The sequence below is a fragment of the Octopus sinensis genome, unplaced genomic scaffold, assembly GCF_006345805.1.
Source record: "Octopus sinensis unplaced genomic scaffold, ASM634580v1 Contig10591, whole genome shotgun sequence".
Lineage (NCBI taxonomy): Eukaryota > Metazoa > Mollusca > Cephalopoda > Octopoda > Octopodidae > Octopus > Octopus sinensis.
The window spans coordinates 1,481-19,146 of NW_021832142.1; the positions used below are offsets into that span (position 1 = coordinate 1,481).

General features: G+C 43.5%; 1 non-coding gene across 1 annotated transcript; it reads right to left on the minus strand.

Annotated features, from left to right (window-relative positions):
• Positions 1-1,379: 1,379 nt before the first annotated feature.
• Trnak-cuu lies at positions 1,380-1,452 on the minus strand. Its single transcript has one exon. It is a non-coding gene; the product is annotated as a tRNA-Lys (tRNA).
• Positions 1,453-17,666: the final 16,214 nt, after the last annotated feature.

Below are 17,666 nucleotides of genomic sequence, written 5' to 3' on the forward strand. Positions count from 1 at the left end.
CACGGAAGCCAGTCAAGGCGGCACTGGCATCGGCCATTGAGCGAAAACACCTAAAGCTCCACGACGCTCCAGCAGGGGTGGTGGTGACCCCTGTTGTACTCTTTCGCTCCAACTTTCTCTCACTCTTTCTTCCTGTTTCTTGTCCCCGACTTCCTACACAACTGCTGAGCCTGGATGCGCATTCATTCATCCATCCGTCGATGCTCTCGGTGTCGGGGGGTGGGAGTGGGTTTGACCTTGCTTTCTCTTCTGCGGGTCTTATGAATAGCAAAGGACCACGTTTCGGACTTCTCCCACTACACTCTGGGACGAAGACCGCTTCGCTCAACAAACAAACAAACAAAGCTGTACCTCTTCAATAAAAAAAAAATGTAATGGGTGGGTGGGGTGCGGGGAGAGAGACACCCCCCCCCCAAAAAAAAAATCCTTCCTCAAACAAAAACAAAAAAAAACAGTGAACAAACATTTACAAATAGCTCAGCCCGGTTTGAATGAGTCATCACTCCCTGCTGCCATGACCACCACCGCCACCCCCAGCACTGTTGCCTACCAACCAGTTTTACACCATTTTCTCTTTCTTTTGTTGACAAGACTTCTAGAAGGAACCTCAACCCGTCACCTTCACAAACAAAACTGGTTAAAGTCATGCACACTGTCTTTTGTTGGAAAAAACTAGAAAGTCCCAGCACCACAAAACCACCAACATTATAAACTCTCTCTCTCTCTCTTTCCCCTTCACTCTTTTACTTGTTTCAGTCATCTGACTGCGACCTTGCTGGAGCAATGCCTTTAGTCGAGCAAATCGACCCCCAGGACTTATTCTTTGTAAGCCCAGTACTTATTCTATCGATCTCTTTTGCCGAACTGCTAAGTTACGGGGGACGTAAACACACCATTGTCAAGCGATGTTGGGGGAATAAAAACACACACACACACATATATATATATATATATACTCTTTTACTTGTTTCAGTCATTTGACTGCGGCCATGCTGGAGCACCGCCTTTAGTCGAGCAAATCGACCCCGGGACTTATTCTTTGTAAGCCCAGTACTTATTCTATCGGTCTCTTTTTGCTGAACCGCTAAGTGACGGGGACGTAAACACACCAACATCGGTTGTCAAGCAATGCTAGGGGAACAAACACAGACACACATACATATATATATACATATATAAGACAAACACACACACATATATATGATGGGCTTCTTTCAATTTCCATCTACCAAATCCACTCACAAGGCTTTGGTCGGCCCAAGGCTATAGTAGAAGACACTTGCCCAAGGTACCACGCAGTGGGACTGAACCCAGAACCATGTGGTTGGTAAGCAAGCTACTTACCACACAGCCACTCTTGCGCCTATAAAAAATAGCTTTGCCCAACGTGGGGCTTGAACCCACAATCCCAAGATTAAGAGTCTCGTGCTCTACTGACTGAGCTAGCCGGGAAAAAGTTTGTTGACAAAACTTCCAGAAAGTCCCTCTGCGGTCGTAACATATTTAACTTATCAAAGTTAGATGTAATCTACAGCCACTGTCCGTGTATATATGAGAGTGTTTGTGTGTCTGTATGTCCTGGGCAGCACCACTTTTGGGTCTGCTATAGGCAATATGTATTTTTGCAGGGCCTTGGGGATGGCAAAATGAAGGGCCTTCATGGATGGCAAAATGAAGGGCCCTCAGGGCTGGCAAAAAGAAGGGCCCTCAGGGCTGGCAAAATGAAGGGCCCTCGGGGATGGCAAAATGAAGGGCCCTTGGGGATGGCAAAATGAAGTGAGAACAAAATTCTATGCCTTCACATAGAAGCCTCCTGGCTTCCCAGACCCCAGTCGAACCGTCCAACGTATGCTAGCATGGAAAATGGACGTTAAACGATAATGATGATTATCAAACAGGAACATAAGAAATTTAGAACAGGAAATTTGTATCATAGAACCAGGGGTGGTTTCAGGTCGGTTCAGGTGACTGTGTGTTAAGAAGCTTGCTTCCCAACCATGTGGTCCCGGGATCAGTCCCACTGCATGGCACCTTGGGCAAGTGCCTTCTACTATAGCCTTGGGCCAACCAAAGCTTCATGAGTGGATTTGGTAGATGGAAACTGAAAGAAGCCTGTCGTACGTGTATGTATTTATGTGTGTCTGTGTTTGTCCCCCACTGCCAGCACTTGACAAGAGATGTTGGTGTGTTTATGTCCCTGTAACTTAGTGGTTTGGCAAAACAGATTGATAGTATAAGTACTAGGCCTAAAAAGTAAATTATGGGGTTGATTTCTTTGACTAAAAGCCCTCTAAGGTGTGCTCCAGTATGGCCGCAGTCAAATGACTGAAACAAGTAAAAGAATAGAAGAACATGCTCGATAGCACTACAGAATATGTTTTAGCTTTTATTCTTTTACTTGTTCCAGTCGTTTGACTGCGGCCATGCTGGGGCACTGCCTTGAAGAAAACGTTTACACAAATGCATGCCAGCATGGAAAGCGGATGTTAAACGATGATGATGATGATAACCACTGTCTCACACAATTTCATTCTGCTACTTAACATGTGGAATTTATACAGCTGATAACCTAAACGAGGGGTCGGTGAACCGGGGTAAATTACCTCAAGTGGGGTAAAAACGAAATTCTTGTGGCTAACGAGGACTCATTGGACATAAGTAAATTTATATAAAAAATGTCACCCTTGTTATGACAAATTTTTCTGCTGGCAGCACATCTGTCCGATGTAATGGATGTGTAAAAAGATTCATATAAATAGATTCAATAAACCTTTAGAATTCAAAGAATCTATGATTTTCTTCCTTTCAAATGAATGGGGTGACCTCAGTGTAGATAAATATATTTTGAGGGTAACTGGGACACAATCAAAACTTTTTCCCCCCATACGACACTAGTGAGAACAAAATTCTATGCCTTCAGGGATGGCAAAATGAAGGGCCCTCGGGGATGGCAAAATGAAGGTCCCTCGGGGATGGCAAAATGAAGGGCCCTCGGGGATGGCAAAATGAAGGGCCCTCGGGAATGGCAAAATGAAGGGCCCTCGGGGATGGCAAAATGAAGGGCCCTCGGAGATGGCAAAATGAAGGGCCCTCGGGGATGGCAAAATGAAGGGCCCTCGGGGATGGCAAAATGAAGGGCCCTCGGGGATGGCAAAATGAAGGGCCCTCGGGGATGGCAAAATGAAGGGCCCTCGGGGATGGCAAAATGAAGTGAGAACAAAATTCTATGCCTTCACATTTAGCTATTCAGCCACAGGGTCACAGGTTAAATAGTTTTGGTATGATTCGTCTCACATTCACTAAACTGTGTCAGTTTTAATTTTTAGTGTAAAAAGGACTGTCATACGATATTTAAGAATGGACATGATACTATGAATAAACTTTCAAAACTAAGCGATCATCCTCAGCCAATCAAATCGTATGCAAAACTGATATAGTAATGCCTCTATCATCATCATCATCATCATCGTTTAACGTCCGCTTTCCATGCTAGCATGGGTTGGACGATTTTGACTGAGGGCTGGCGAACCAGATGGCTGCACCAGGCTCCAATCTTGATCTGGCAGAGTTTCTACAGCTAGATGCCCTTCCTAACACCAACCACTCTGAGAGTGTAGTAAGAGTTTTACTTAAGTATGGACCCAACAGGGTCCATATATCTAGACTGACCTCTTTCAGTTTCCATCTACCAAATCCACTCACAAGGCTATGGTTGGTCTGAGGCTATAGCAGAAGACACCTGCCCAAGGTGCCACGCAGTGGGACAGAACCCGGAACCATGTGATCGGGAAGTAAACTTCCTACTGCACAGCGGCGCCGGTGCCTCAACTTTTGAAAACCAGAGAGATCTGTGAAACGGATTAAGTCTTTAAAAATTTTTTAAATAGAAAATCTCAACAAATTCCCAGTGCGTTTTCTTCGACTTTTTGTCTATATTTTTACCCATGTGGAATAAAATAACTTTGTTTTCTACTCACACACACCACACACACATCAAAAATGCATATAAAGAAAAACTGATGCCGCCCACAACAAAAAGACAATCTAATATAAAATTACCCCTGGATCATGTTACATCTTAAATATTGAGGTGAGCCAAATCATCATCATCATCATTGTCACTATTATTATTATTACTACTACTACTACTACCTACAGGCAACATAGGCCTATTTCACAGGCTGTATCGAATGTGCCCCGACATGACGTGTGGGTGTGGATGTGAGAAAACCTGTAAATAGGGTCAGTCACTTGTATAACACGTGCTTGTGTGTGTGTGCGTGCGTGCGTGCAGCTGTAGATGTTTATGCCGTTGTATAGTTTTTTAACCTTTTATTTGTTTCAGTTACTGGACCGGGGTCATGCTGGAGCTCTACCTTAAAGGGTTCAGCCAAACAAATTGGTCCCAATAGTTAATGGGGTTTTTTTTAAGTACAACGCTTGTTCTATCAGACTCTTTTTGGTACACCGCTAAGTCACGGGGGTGCAAACAAAACACCATTCATCAAGTGATGGTAGTGGTGGTGGTCATGGTAGAGAGGGATAAACACAAAGACACAAATACACACATATATGTATATATGTAAGATAACTTTCACACACTTTCCATCTACCGAATCCACTCACAAGGCTTTGGTCAGCCTGAGGCTATAGCAGAAAAGATACTTGTTCAAGGTACCACATAGTGGGACTGAACCTAGAACCATGTGGCTGGTAAGCAAGCTTCTTTCCACACAGCCACACCTATATATATCATCATCATCATGTACTGGGGTCAATTTGTTCTACTAAAACCTTCAAAGCAGTGCTCCAGCATGGCCACATTCTAATAACTGAAATGAGTAAAAGATAAAAGACAGAAATAGGTAATTCAAGAATGGTTGAGAGTCTTGCCTAAGGACTTCATTATGTCGACCTCGACCTCGGATGGCTGATTCAGTGACAATGGCATAATCATTCAACCCAAGAACCGTCCAACCTTTGTGTTTATTCAAGCACGAAGTGAGAGATGGAGGAGGATTTTAGGGGTTCTCAGGACATAATAGAATGAGATCATTGATAGTTATTAGGGGACAGGGCAAGAGGTCAGCTGTCAGATGAGTATAAATTTATGTACCTATTTCTTTATTACCCACAAGGGGCTGAACATAGAGGGGACAAACATGGACAGACATAGGTATTAAGTCGATTATATCGACCCCAGTGCTTAACTGGTACTTAATTTATCGACCCCGAAAGGATGAAAGGCAAAGTCGACCTCGGCGGAATTTGAACTCACAACGTAACGGCAGACGAAATACCGCTAAGCATTTCGCCCGACGTGCTAACGATTCTGCTAGCTCGCGTACCTACACACATGAACATAAGAATGAATGGAGAGTGGGGAGTAAGGGGAGGAGAGAGAGGTAAGAGAAGCTGGATTTGGATGGATTGAGCACACATCATCATCATCATTGTTTAACGTCCGCCTTCCATGGACGATTTTGACTGAGGGCTGGCGAACCAGATGGCTGCACCAGGCTCCAATCTTGATCTGGCAGAGTTTCTACAGCTGGATGCCCTTCCTAACGCCAACCACTCCGAGAGTGTAGTGGGTGCTTTTTACGTGCCACCGGCATGGGGCCAGTCAGGCGGTACTGGCAACAACCTCGCTCAAATCTTTTACACATGCCACCGGCACAGGTGCCGGTAAGGCAATGTTGGTAACGATCATGCTCAAATGGTGTCCTTTTTATGTGCCACCGGCACGGAGCCAGTTGGCTGCTCTGGCAACGATCACGCTCGGATGGCGCTCTTGGCACCCTACTAGCACGGGCACAAGTGCCAGTAAGGAAATGCTGGTAACGATCACACTCAAAAGCTGCACTTTTATGTGTCACTGGCACGGAAGCCGGTTAGCCACTCTGTCAAAGATCACCCTCGTATGGTGCTCTTTGCACCCCGCTAGCACGGATGCCAGATGGCCAGTTTAAATAGTAAGAGGTTACTCATAGCTAATGGTTAGTCAGATGACAGCTGTGTGTTGGACACGGTCTGCAATACTGGAAGGAGCCAGGGGCACTATCTTTTCCTTCTACTGAAGCAATAAAACAAAAAAGTCCCCCACCCCAACCTGTGGTAAGATGTGCCTATGAAAGGACATTTTTGCCATATGTTTGGCAAAATGCTAAGAGGCGTGGCTGTGTGGTAAGAAGCTTGCTTACCAACCACATGGATCTGGGTTCAGTCCCACTGCATGGCACCTTGGGTAAATGTCTTCTACTATAGCCTCAGGCTGATCAAAGCACTGTGAGTGGATTTGGTAGATGGAAACTGAAAGAAGCCCATCATACACACCACACACATGTGTACTGTATGTATGTATGTGCTTGTGCATTTGTGTTTGTTTCCCCACCATTGCTTGATACCAATGTTAATGTGTTTACATCCCCATAAGATAGCAGTTCGGCAAAAAAGACCGATAGAATAAGTACTAGGTTTACAAAGAATAAATCTTGGGGTCAATTTCTTTGACTAAAAAAACAAAACAAAACAAACAAAATTGTTTAATGTGGTGCTCCAGCATAGCCACAACAATGAAATGACTGAAACAATTAAAAGAATAAACAAAAAAAAATAACAACAACAACAACAACCACCCTTCTCCAAAATAACCACGAGTCTGAGAATTCCACCTACGCACCATTATCTTGTTATCCATTATCTCAATATCCGTTATCTCGTTAACTACTAACGAAATCTGGACAAAAGTCTAAGGTCTGCCGATGAGAGACAGATTCCTTATCAGGCAGCACCAGGCCCGTACTCGTGACACAAAGCGATGAAGAATTTGGTGTAGTAACATGGTTTTGTTGCTTATCTGAAACAAAGTGGGTTGAGAGAAAGAGTGGGAAGAATTTGACATTGTGTGTGTGTGTGTGTGTGAAGAAATGGTGAAAAGGTAGGAATTGATGGACTGGATGCTGATATCAGCCAAGAGATACAACAAAGCAAGAAGAGGCACATGGAACAATCGGGTAGAAGATAAAACTGAAGAAATATCTACTGCGGTGCTGAAATGTTGTCCCACCCATTCTGTAGGTGGAGGCATGGCAGGAAGTCAATGTTGGTAAAAAGCATTGTAGCTGGAACAATGGTACTGTTAAAAATGCGGCTTGTTGTAGGAGATGCTTAGCAATGTGTAGGTGTAAGGGAAGAGAGAGAGAGGGGAGAGAGAGTGAGAGGTGGAAAGAGAGAGAATGAGAGGTGGATAGAGAGAGAATGAGAGGTGGAGAGAGGGAGAGATGGATAGAGAGAGAGATGGAGGGAGAAAGAGAGAGAGACAGATAGAGAGAGAGATGGAGGGAGAAAGAGACAGAGACAGATAGAGAGAGAGTGTGAGAGGTGGAGAGAGAGAGAAGGAGAGATGGATATAGAGAGAAAGATGGAGGGAGAAAGACAGAGATGGCGAGAGAGAGAGTGAAAGGTGGAGAGAGAGAGAGAGAGAGAGGGAGAGATGGATAGAGAGAGAGAATGATGGAAGGAGAAAGAGAGAAAGATGGCGAGAGAGAGAGAGAGACGGATAGAGAGAGAGAGAGAGAGAGAGAGAGAGAGAGAGAGAGAGAGAGAGAGAGAGAGAGAGAGAGAGAGAGAGAGAGAGAAACAGGCAGGCAGACTTGGCTCATCTCCATTTCGGTTCCAGTGCTTTCAGCAGACAGACAGACAGACAGACAGACTTTCAGAAGGAAATAAATAAACACCAACTTGGAAAGTTTGTACAGAATTTGTCTGAAATATTACAGAGCAAAGAATTGGGAAGCAAGTTTCTTAACCACATGGTTCCAACCTGTGCCTATGAAAGGACATTTCTGCCACATGTTTGGCAAAATGCTAAGAGGCGTGGCTGCGTGGTAAGAAGCTAGCTTACCAACCACATGGATCTGGGTTCAGTCCCACAGCGTGGCACCTTGGACAAGTGTCTTCTACTATAGCCTTTGGCTGACCAAAGCCTTGCGAGTGGATGTGGTAGATGGAAACTGAAAGAAGCCTGTCATGTGTGTGAGTGTGTGTGTGTGTGTGTGTGTGTGTGTGTGTGTATGTGTGTCTGTGTTTGGCCCCACCAACATCGCTTGACAACCGATGTTGGTGTGTTTACGTCCCCGTAACTTAGCGGTTTGGCAAAAGAGACTGATAGAATAAGTACTAGGCTTACAAAGAATAAGTCCTGGCGGCGCTCCAGCATGGCCACAGTCAAATGACTGAAACAAGTAAAAAAAGTATCATGTATTATCAATATTCATTCCAAATTTTGGCGCAAGGCCAGCAGTTTTGAGGGAAAGAGGCTACGTCGATTAAACTAACCCCAGTTTCCAACTGGTACTTATTTTATCGGCCCTGAAAGGATGAAAAGCAAAGTTGACGCTGGTGGAATTTGAACTCAGAATGTAAAGGCGGACAAAATGCCACTAAGCATTTTACCCAGGGTCAAACCATCTTGCCAGCTTGCCACCTCAAAGACTAGGAATATTAGTTTCAAATTTTGGCTCTAACACAGCAGTTTTTAGGGGACGAGGTGACGTTGATTAAATTGACCCCAGTACTCAACTGGTACTTATTTTATTGAGTGGAGGCACATGGCCTAGTGGTTAGAGCAGGTCGAGGGTTCGCGGGTTCGAATCTCAGACCGGGCGATGTGTGTGTTTATGAGCGAGACACCTAAGCTCCACGCGGCTCCGGCAGAAGGTAATGGTGAACTTCTGCTGACACTTTCGTGGACTCGCGGTTGAGGGATCGCGGGTTCGAATCTCAGACCGGGCGATGTGTGTGTTCATGAGCGAAACACCTAAGCTCCACGCGGCTCCGGCAGAAGATAATGGCGAACATCTGCTGACTCTTTCGCCACAACTTTCTCTCACTCTTTCCTCCAGTATCTTACAGCTCACCTGCGACGGACCAGCATCCTGTCCAGGTGGGGAACCTATATGCCAAAGAAACCGGGAAACCAGCCCTTGTGATAAGCAACAAAAGGCATGACTCGAGAAGGAACAAACAATATTTTATTGAGTGGAGGCCCATGGCCTGGTGGTTAGAGCAGTGGACTTGCGGTCGAGGGATCGCAGGTTCGAATCTCAGACCGTGCGATGTGTGTGTTTATGAGCGAAACACCTAAGCACCACGCGGCTCCGGCAGAAGGAAATGGCGAACTTCTGACTCTTTCGCCACAACTTTTTCTCACTCTTTCCTCCTGCATCTTGCAGCTCACCTGCGATGGACCGGCGTCCCATCCAGGTGAGGAACCTATACGCCAAAGAAACCGGCCCTTGTGAGCCAGGCATGGCTCGAGAAGAAGGAACAAATAATATTTTATTGACCGTGAAAGAATGAAAGGCCAAGTCAACCTTGGTGAAATTTGGATTCAGAACATAAAAGACGGTTGAAACACAACCAGGCATTTTGCCCAGCACGCTAACAATTCTGCCAGCTTGACACCTTGAAAACTAGGAATATCAACATGACATACTGCTAATGGAGTGGTTAGATTTCAATAATGTATAATAATATATATTTCTTTACTACCCACAAGGGGCTAAACATAGAGGGGACAAACAAGGACAGACAAACGGATTAAGTCGATTACATTGACCCAGTGCGAAACTGGTACTTTATTTATCGACCCCAGAGAGGATGAAAGGCAAAGTCGACCTCGACGGAATTTGAACTCACAACGTAACGGCAGACAAAATACGGCTACGTATTTCTTTACTACCCACAAGAGGCTAAACACAGAGGGGACAAACAAGGACAGACACAGGGATTAAGTCGATTACATCGACCCAGTGTGAAACTGGTACTTTATTTATCGACCCCAGAGAGGATGAAAGGCAAAGTCGACCTCAACGGAATTTGAACTCACAACGTAACGGCAGACAAAATACGGCTACGTATTTCTTTACTACCCACAAGAGGCTAAACACAGAGGGGACAAACAAGGACAGACACAGGGATTAAGTCGATTACATCGACCCAGTGTGAAACTGGTACTTTATTTATCGACCCCTTGAGAGGATGAAAGGCAAAGTCGACCTCGGCGGAATTTGAACTCAGAACGTAACAGCAGACGAAATACGGCTACGCATTTCGCCCGGCGTGCTAACGATTCTGCCAGTTTGCCACCTTGGAAACTAGGAATATCGACATGACATATCGCTAATGGAGTGGATAGACTTCAATAATGTATAATAATATATCTAAGTCACATATACCAGCCATTATATCTCGAGTGGCTAATGGTGTTATCTGGTTGCAATCAATCAGAAACTGTCACTGTGTTTACGCACAACCCAGACAACCACACACCGATAATGGCATATAACCATACACCGATAAATGCATATAGCTCAATGGTACACAACAGCAACAACAATAATTTGCAAAACGTAAAAATGTATCAGACTACAGTTTTTGTCTGAATCACTCCACTGTTACAACAATCATCGCAATCTTTAACCTCCAACAGCATCCAGCATCATCAGTCACTACAAACTCTATCACTCGCCCGCGCTTACTTTTTCTACTGTTACATAGCTTAGTCATGGCACCAAACAATGAGCATGGCATCAAGGCTAAAACAATAGTCCTTCCAGAACAACCAAACACAACAACAACAACAGAATTCCCCGCCCACTCAATCATTTCAAACGCTTGAATTATTGAGTAGGTGGGGGGATTCTTTTGAAATGCAGAATGTTTTAACAGATTAAACCAAGTTTAAATAAATGTTTCTTTTAATAATTCCTTTCGATTTTTTCACAGTTATTTTTTCTTTTTTTTTCTTTTTCTGTGGAATTTTGTTTAAAAACCAAAATCACCGAATTAACTCTGGCAAATGTCGGAAGCAGTGGAATAGAGAGAACGGCAAGATGAACCAAACATTTAATTACCTCTGGCAATCTTGCAGGTAGAGAAGTGTGTGTGTGTATCTGTGTGTGTGTATGTGTATCTGTGTGTGTGTGTGTATGTGAGTGAGTGAGTGAGTGAGTGAGTGAGAGTGTGTGTGTGTGAGTGAGTGAGTGAGTGAGAGCGAGTGAGTGAGTGAGAGTGAGTGTGTGTGTGTGTATCTGTGGTGTGTGTGTGTATGTGAGTGAGTGAGTGAGTGAGTGAGAGTGTGTGTGTGTGTGAGTGTGTATCTGTGTGTGTGGTGTGTATGAGAGAGAGAGAGCTGTTATGAGGAGGTGGGGAGGAGGGGAGGGTACACAGAAGCTGTTTGCAGAAATAGTAAAATGCTGAGTTTGTCCCATTCACTACATTCTGAGTTCAAATCCAGCCAGAGCTGATTTGCATCACTTCTGGTGGGTTTGATAAAACAGATACCAGGATAATCTATAAAAAGGTGGGGGCAGGCGCAGGAGTGGCTGTGTGGTAAGTAGCTTGCTTACCAACCACATGGTTCCGGGTTCAGTCCCACTGCGTGGCACCTTGGGCAAGTGTCTTCTACTATAGCCTCGGGCCGACCAAAGCCTTGTGAGTGGATTTGGTAGACGGAAACTGAAAGAAGCCCGTCGTATATATGTATATGTGCGTGTATGTTTGTGTGTCTGTGTTTGTCCCCCTAGCATTGCTTGACAACCGATGCTGGTGTGTTTATGTCCCCGTCACTTAGCGATTCGGCAAAAGAAACCGATAGAATAAGTACTGGGCTTACAAAGAATAAGTCCCGGGGTCGATTTGCTTGATTAAAGGCGGTGCTCCAGCATGGCCGCAGGCAAAATGACTGAAACAAGTAAAAAGAAAAAAGAAAAGAAAAGGTACAGGCATAGTTGTGTTGTTTAACGAGTTCACTTTGCAACCATATGGTTTTGGGTTCACTCCCAGTGCAAGGCACCTCGGACAAATGTTTTCTACTATAGCCCACAGGCCAACCAAAGCCTTGTGAGTGAACGGGTCGACAGAAACTCTGCGTGTGTGTCCTCCCTCCACACCTTGGAAACTAGTGTTGGTTTTGTTTATGTCTCGGTAAATTAGTGGGATGGGAAAAGAGTCTGGTAGGACAGGTACCAAACTTAAAAATAACTTGTGGTGGCATTCGCCTGGGGTGGGTTGAGCCAGCTCCCATCAATGAGTTCACCACGTCCAACAGTAGCTTGCAAAATTTTACAAATACCCCACGGGGAGAGCAGGTGTGTCGGATAGTGTAGGTGCTATAACTGTAGTCATCATTTATCGTTGAGGTGCAGAGTTCATGTTTGGAGTTTTGGCTAGTGTTGGTCTTCATTCAGCTCTGTTAGTGGGTCTTTCTTTCTTTTTTTTTGTTTTTACTTGTTTCAGTCATTTTGACTGCGGCCATGCTGGTGCACTGCCTTTAATCGAGCAACTCGACCCCGAGACTTATTCTTTTGTAAGCCCAGTACTTATTCTATCGGTCTCTTTTGCTGAACCGCTAAGTGACGGGGACATAAATACACCAGCATCGGTTGTCAAGCAATGTTAGGGGGACAAACACACACACACACACATACACATATATACGACAGGCTTCTTTCAGTTTCCATCTACCAAATCCACTCACAAGGCTTTGGTCGGCCCGAGGCTATAGCAGAAGACACTTGCCCAAGATGCCACGCAGTGGGACTGAACCCAGAACCATGTGGTTGGTAAGCAAGCTACTGCTTCCAACCCTCAGAAAGTAAAATACTGACTGGACAGAAGAATGAGGGCAGAAAACAATGAAGGTAACTAAAGTACAAAGTAACAAGAGTACAGACCTCGTTAACCAGGTATGGATTTACACCTGAGTCCATTCGCCTCTATTCGCATATATTACCCCTATGCAGTCAACGTAGTGACATGTGTGACTAAACAGCCATACAAGCGATTAATTCAAGCGAGACGACGGAATGAACAATTGGGTACAGCTGTTGGATCTGATTATATAGCACGGCTGACTGGACATTCAGCTCAGGGACAGTATTTTACTTTCTGAGGGTTGGAAGCAAACATGCACACAGTATATAAAGAGAGAATGAGAGAGAGAGGGGGAGTGACAGAGATATATATATATATATATATATATATATATATACAGGCATAGCAGTGGCTGGGTGCTAAGTAGATTGCTTACCAACCACATGGTTCCGGGTTCAGTCCCACTGCGTAGCACCTTGGGCAAGTGTCTTCTGCTATAGCCTCGGGCCGACCAAAGCCTTGTGAGTAGATTTGGTAGACGGAAACTGAAAGAAGCCCGTCGTATATATGTATGTATATATATATATATTATATATATATATATATATATATATATATATCACATGATCACGTGACCGACCAGGCTATCAGATGTTGCTACACATCGCTGGTCAAAATGTGCTTCTCATTGTTTTAGCCTTCAAATGACCCCACCCCGCTGGCTAAGCGAGCAGGCCAACAGAAGAAAGAGTGAGAGAAAGTTGCGGCGAAAGAGTACAGCAGGGATCGCCACCACCCTCTGCCAGAGCCTCGTGGAGCTTTAGGTGTTTTCGCTCAATAAATACCCACAACGCCCGGTCTGGGAATCAAAACCGCGATCCTACGACCGTGAGTCCGCTGCCCTAACCACTGGGCCATTGTGCCTCCACACACACACACACACACATATAAAATTATGATAAACATTAAAATATTCAAGGTTATATTATCATGTCATTATTTTTTTATTATAATGTAAAAAACCAGCTTAATTTATGTGTGTGTGTACTTGCCATGTTTATAGTTACAGGCTAAAAACTGGTGTTTTTAGACTGTAAACATAAAAAGGACACACAGACACACACACATACACACATGTAGTTGCCCAAATAGATGTGTGTGAACTATACACAACAGAAATCTGTTACAATAGATTCAACTTGAACTGACACTTTCTAACTACAACTGAATACACATACATACACACGTGTGTATGTATTGCATAACAGCTTAATAAAAAAGCAAAAAATCGCTTTAATACACACCATGCCATTATATAATCCTTCCCCATTTAACCCATTTTCCTTATGTTTGAATATTTGCTTATAATTTCTATTTCATTGTTGACCCGAGTCAAACTGGAACTTTGATCAATTGTTTAGTCAAGAAACTGTTTCTCTTTCTGGCTTTCTGGTTTTCATAAACTGACGCCAAACCCAATTTAGATTTAGATTTTTATTATTATTATTATTATTTATTATTATTATTATTAATTATTTATTATTATTATTATTAATTATTATTATTATAATTATTATTATTATTATTATTATTATTATTATTATTATTAATTATTTATTATTATCATTATTATTATTATTAATTATTTATTATTATTATTATTATTATTATTAATTATTATTATTATTATTAATTATTATTATTATTTATTATTATTATTAATTATTTATTATTATTTATTATTATTATTAATTATTATTATTATTAATTATTTATTATTATTGCTATTATCATCATTATTATTATTATGATTATTATTATTATTATTATTGCTATTATCATTATTATTATTATTATGATTATTATTATTATTGCTATTATCATCATTATGATTATTATTATTATTATTATTATTATTAAGGTGGCGAGCTGGCAGAAACGTTAGCACGCCGGGCGAAATGCTTAGCTGTATTTCGTCTGCCGCTACGTTCTGAGTTCAAATTCCGCCGAGGTCGACTTTTCATCCTTTCGGGGTCGATAAATTAAGTGCCAGTTACGCACTGGGGTCGATGTAATCGACTTAATCCGTTTGTCTGTCCTTGTTTGTCCCCTCTGTGTTTAGCCCCTTGTGGGTAGTAAAGAAATAAGTATTTCATCTGCTTTTACATTCAGAGTTCAAATTCTGCTGAGGTCAAACACTATACTCTTTTACTCGTTTCAGTCATTTGACTGCGGCCATGCTGGAGCACCGCCTTTAGTCCAGCAAATCGACCCCGGGACTTATTCTTTGTAAGCCCAGTACTTATTCTATCGGTCTCTTTTGCCGAACCGCTAGGTGACGGGGACGTAAACACACCAGCATCGGTTGTCAAGCAATGCTAGGGGGACAAACACAGACACACAAATACACAGACATACATATATATATATACATATATACGACAGGCTTCTTTCAGTTTCCGTTTCCGTCTACCAAATCCACTCACAAGGCACTGGTTGGCCCGGGGCTATAGCAGAAGACACTTGCCCAAGATGCCACGCAGTGGGACTGAACCCGGAACCATGTGGTTGTTTAGCAAGCTACTTACCACACAGCCACTCCTGCGACTATGGGTACAAATCTACAACAAGGGTCAGTCTTTGTTGCAGTGGGGTTACTCATGTGCCTCAATGGCCTTGAGACCTAAGCTAGGGCCTTCCATACTGGACAGGTAAAAGGATAGAGGCCAGACTATTATGGAGCGCCTCTTCCCCAGAGGTAAAAATAGGTTTGCATAGGGCAATGACCCCTACCTAGAACAAAAAATTAAAATAGTTACAGGAGCTTCAATGACGATTCAAATCCAACAGGACATGGGAGAGGAAGGCCTTTTCTGAGGGAAGACAGCCCAGAGTTGAGAACAGTGGGGACACATCATCAATGGCCCCTACTCCATAGGGAGCAAAGGGCTCAAGAACTTTAGAATTCAGATTATTCTGAGAAATGTAATGCTTATTTATTCATATTGTTTTCAATTAAGCATGCATTAGCTTGTAACTCTCTCTTTACTCTTTTACTTGTTTCAGTCATTTGACTGCGGCCATGCTGGAGCACCACCTTTAATCGAGCAACTCGACCCCGGGACTTATTCTTTGTAAGCCCAGTACTTATTCTATCGGTCTCTTTTTGCCGAACCGCTAAGTGACGGGGACATAAACACACCAGCATCGGTTGTCAAGCAATGCTAGGGGGACAAACACAGACACACAAACATACACACACATATATATATATATACATATATACGACGGGCTTCTTTCAGTTTCCGTTTCCGTCTACCAAATCCACTCACAAGGCACTGGTTGGCCCGGGGCTATAGCAGAAGACACTTGCCCAAGATGCCACGCAGTGGGACTGAACCCGGAACCATGTGGTTGGTTAGCAAGCTACTTACCACACAGCCACTGCTGGTTGAGATTTCAATGATGTAATTGCTTACTTTCATCATCATTATCATCATTTAGTGTCCATTTTCCAAACTGGCATGGGTTAGACCATTTGACTGGAACTGGTAAGCCAGAGACCTGCACCAGACTCCAATCTGTTTTGGCATGGTTTCTATGGCTGGATGCCACTCCTAATGCCGCCTTGGCATCCAGAATACCTGGATCACACTTGGAAGTATTCACACTGTTGCTTCTCCCTTCCTTTCTCTCTCTCTCTCTCATTCTATCCTTGCCCATATTTTTCTGCAAACACTGACCTACAGACATTCAGACTGGGTTATCAGTTGTCTCATTTTCACCAGGCTTGGGGGGGGGGGGGGAGAGAACCCCCCCCAAAAAGCAAAGGTCATGGACACTGACCTCCCCCCCTCCTCCAATCATGACTTACAGGGTGTTGTGTGAGAAAGGGAGCATAAATGGAAAACAGAATTTTAATAAAAAAAACAAAAAAATTAAACAATCCATAAAAATAAGGTCAATACAAAAAGAGCATAAAAAAAAAACAACCCAAAATAAAATAAAATAAAATAATAAAAAAAACCAAAAAAAAAAAAACGGGTGAATATTTTCAGGTAACATCTCCACGGTATAAGCCAGGCCTCAGAAATGTGTAATTTAATTAACGAAAGTGGTCTGACAGGGCAAGAAATAGCTGATGCCAAGATATTTACATTTTCTTTCGTCAAGAAGCTGTACTCGTTAGTCGAGAACAGATCCTATTGAAAGGTAAGTTTTTACCGAGCTAATGGCAACATGGAGTTATTTACATTTCTCAGGAATCTATTAATTATAATGGATTCAACTTGTCTGACATCTTTCCACTGCGTATTTACACGGACCTCAAGCACGATATTACATCTCAGCAAATTGATCAAACAAGGGCAGATACGGTTAGATATAGAGTTGACAAGGCTACGGCGGTAGGGTCACGGTGCCACCACCGAAAGCAGTGAATTACACTGGCACTGCAGAAAACTTTGGGTCATAGTGGAGCCCGCTGAAGACATTGGGTCACAGTGGCACTCACTAAAGGCACTGAGTCACAGTGGGACCTACTAAAGACACGGGGGTCATCGTGGAACCCACTAAAGACACTGGGTCATAGTGGCACCCACTAAAGACACTGGGTCATAGTGGCACCCACTAAAGACACTGGGTCATAGTGGCACCCACTAAAGACACTGGGTCACAGTGGCACCCACTAAAAACATTGGGTCACAGTGGCACCCACTAAAGACACTGGGTCACAGTGGGACCCACTAAAAACATTGGGTCACAGTGGCACCCACTAAAGACACTGGGTCACAGTGGCACCCACTAAAGACACTGGGTCACAGTGGCACCCACTAAAGACACTGGGTCACAGTGGCACCCACTAAAGACACTGGGTCAAAGTGGCACCTACTAAAGACACTGGATCACAGTGGCACCCACTAAAGACATTGGGTCACAGTGGCACCCACTAAAGACACTGGATCACAGTGGCACCCACTAAAGACACTGGGTCACAGTGGGACCCA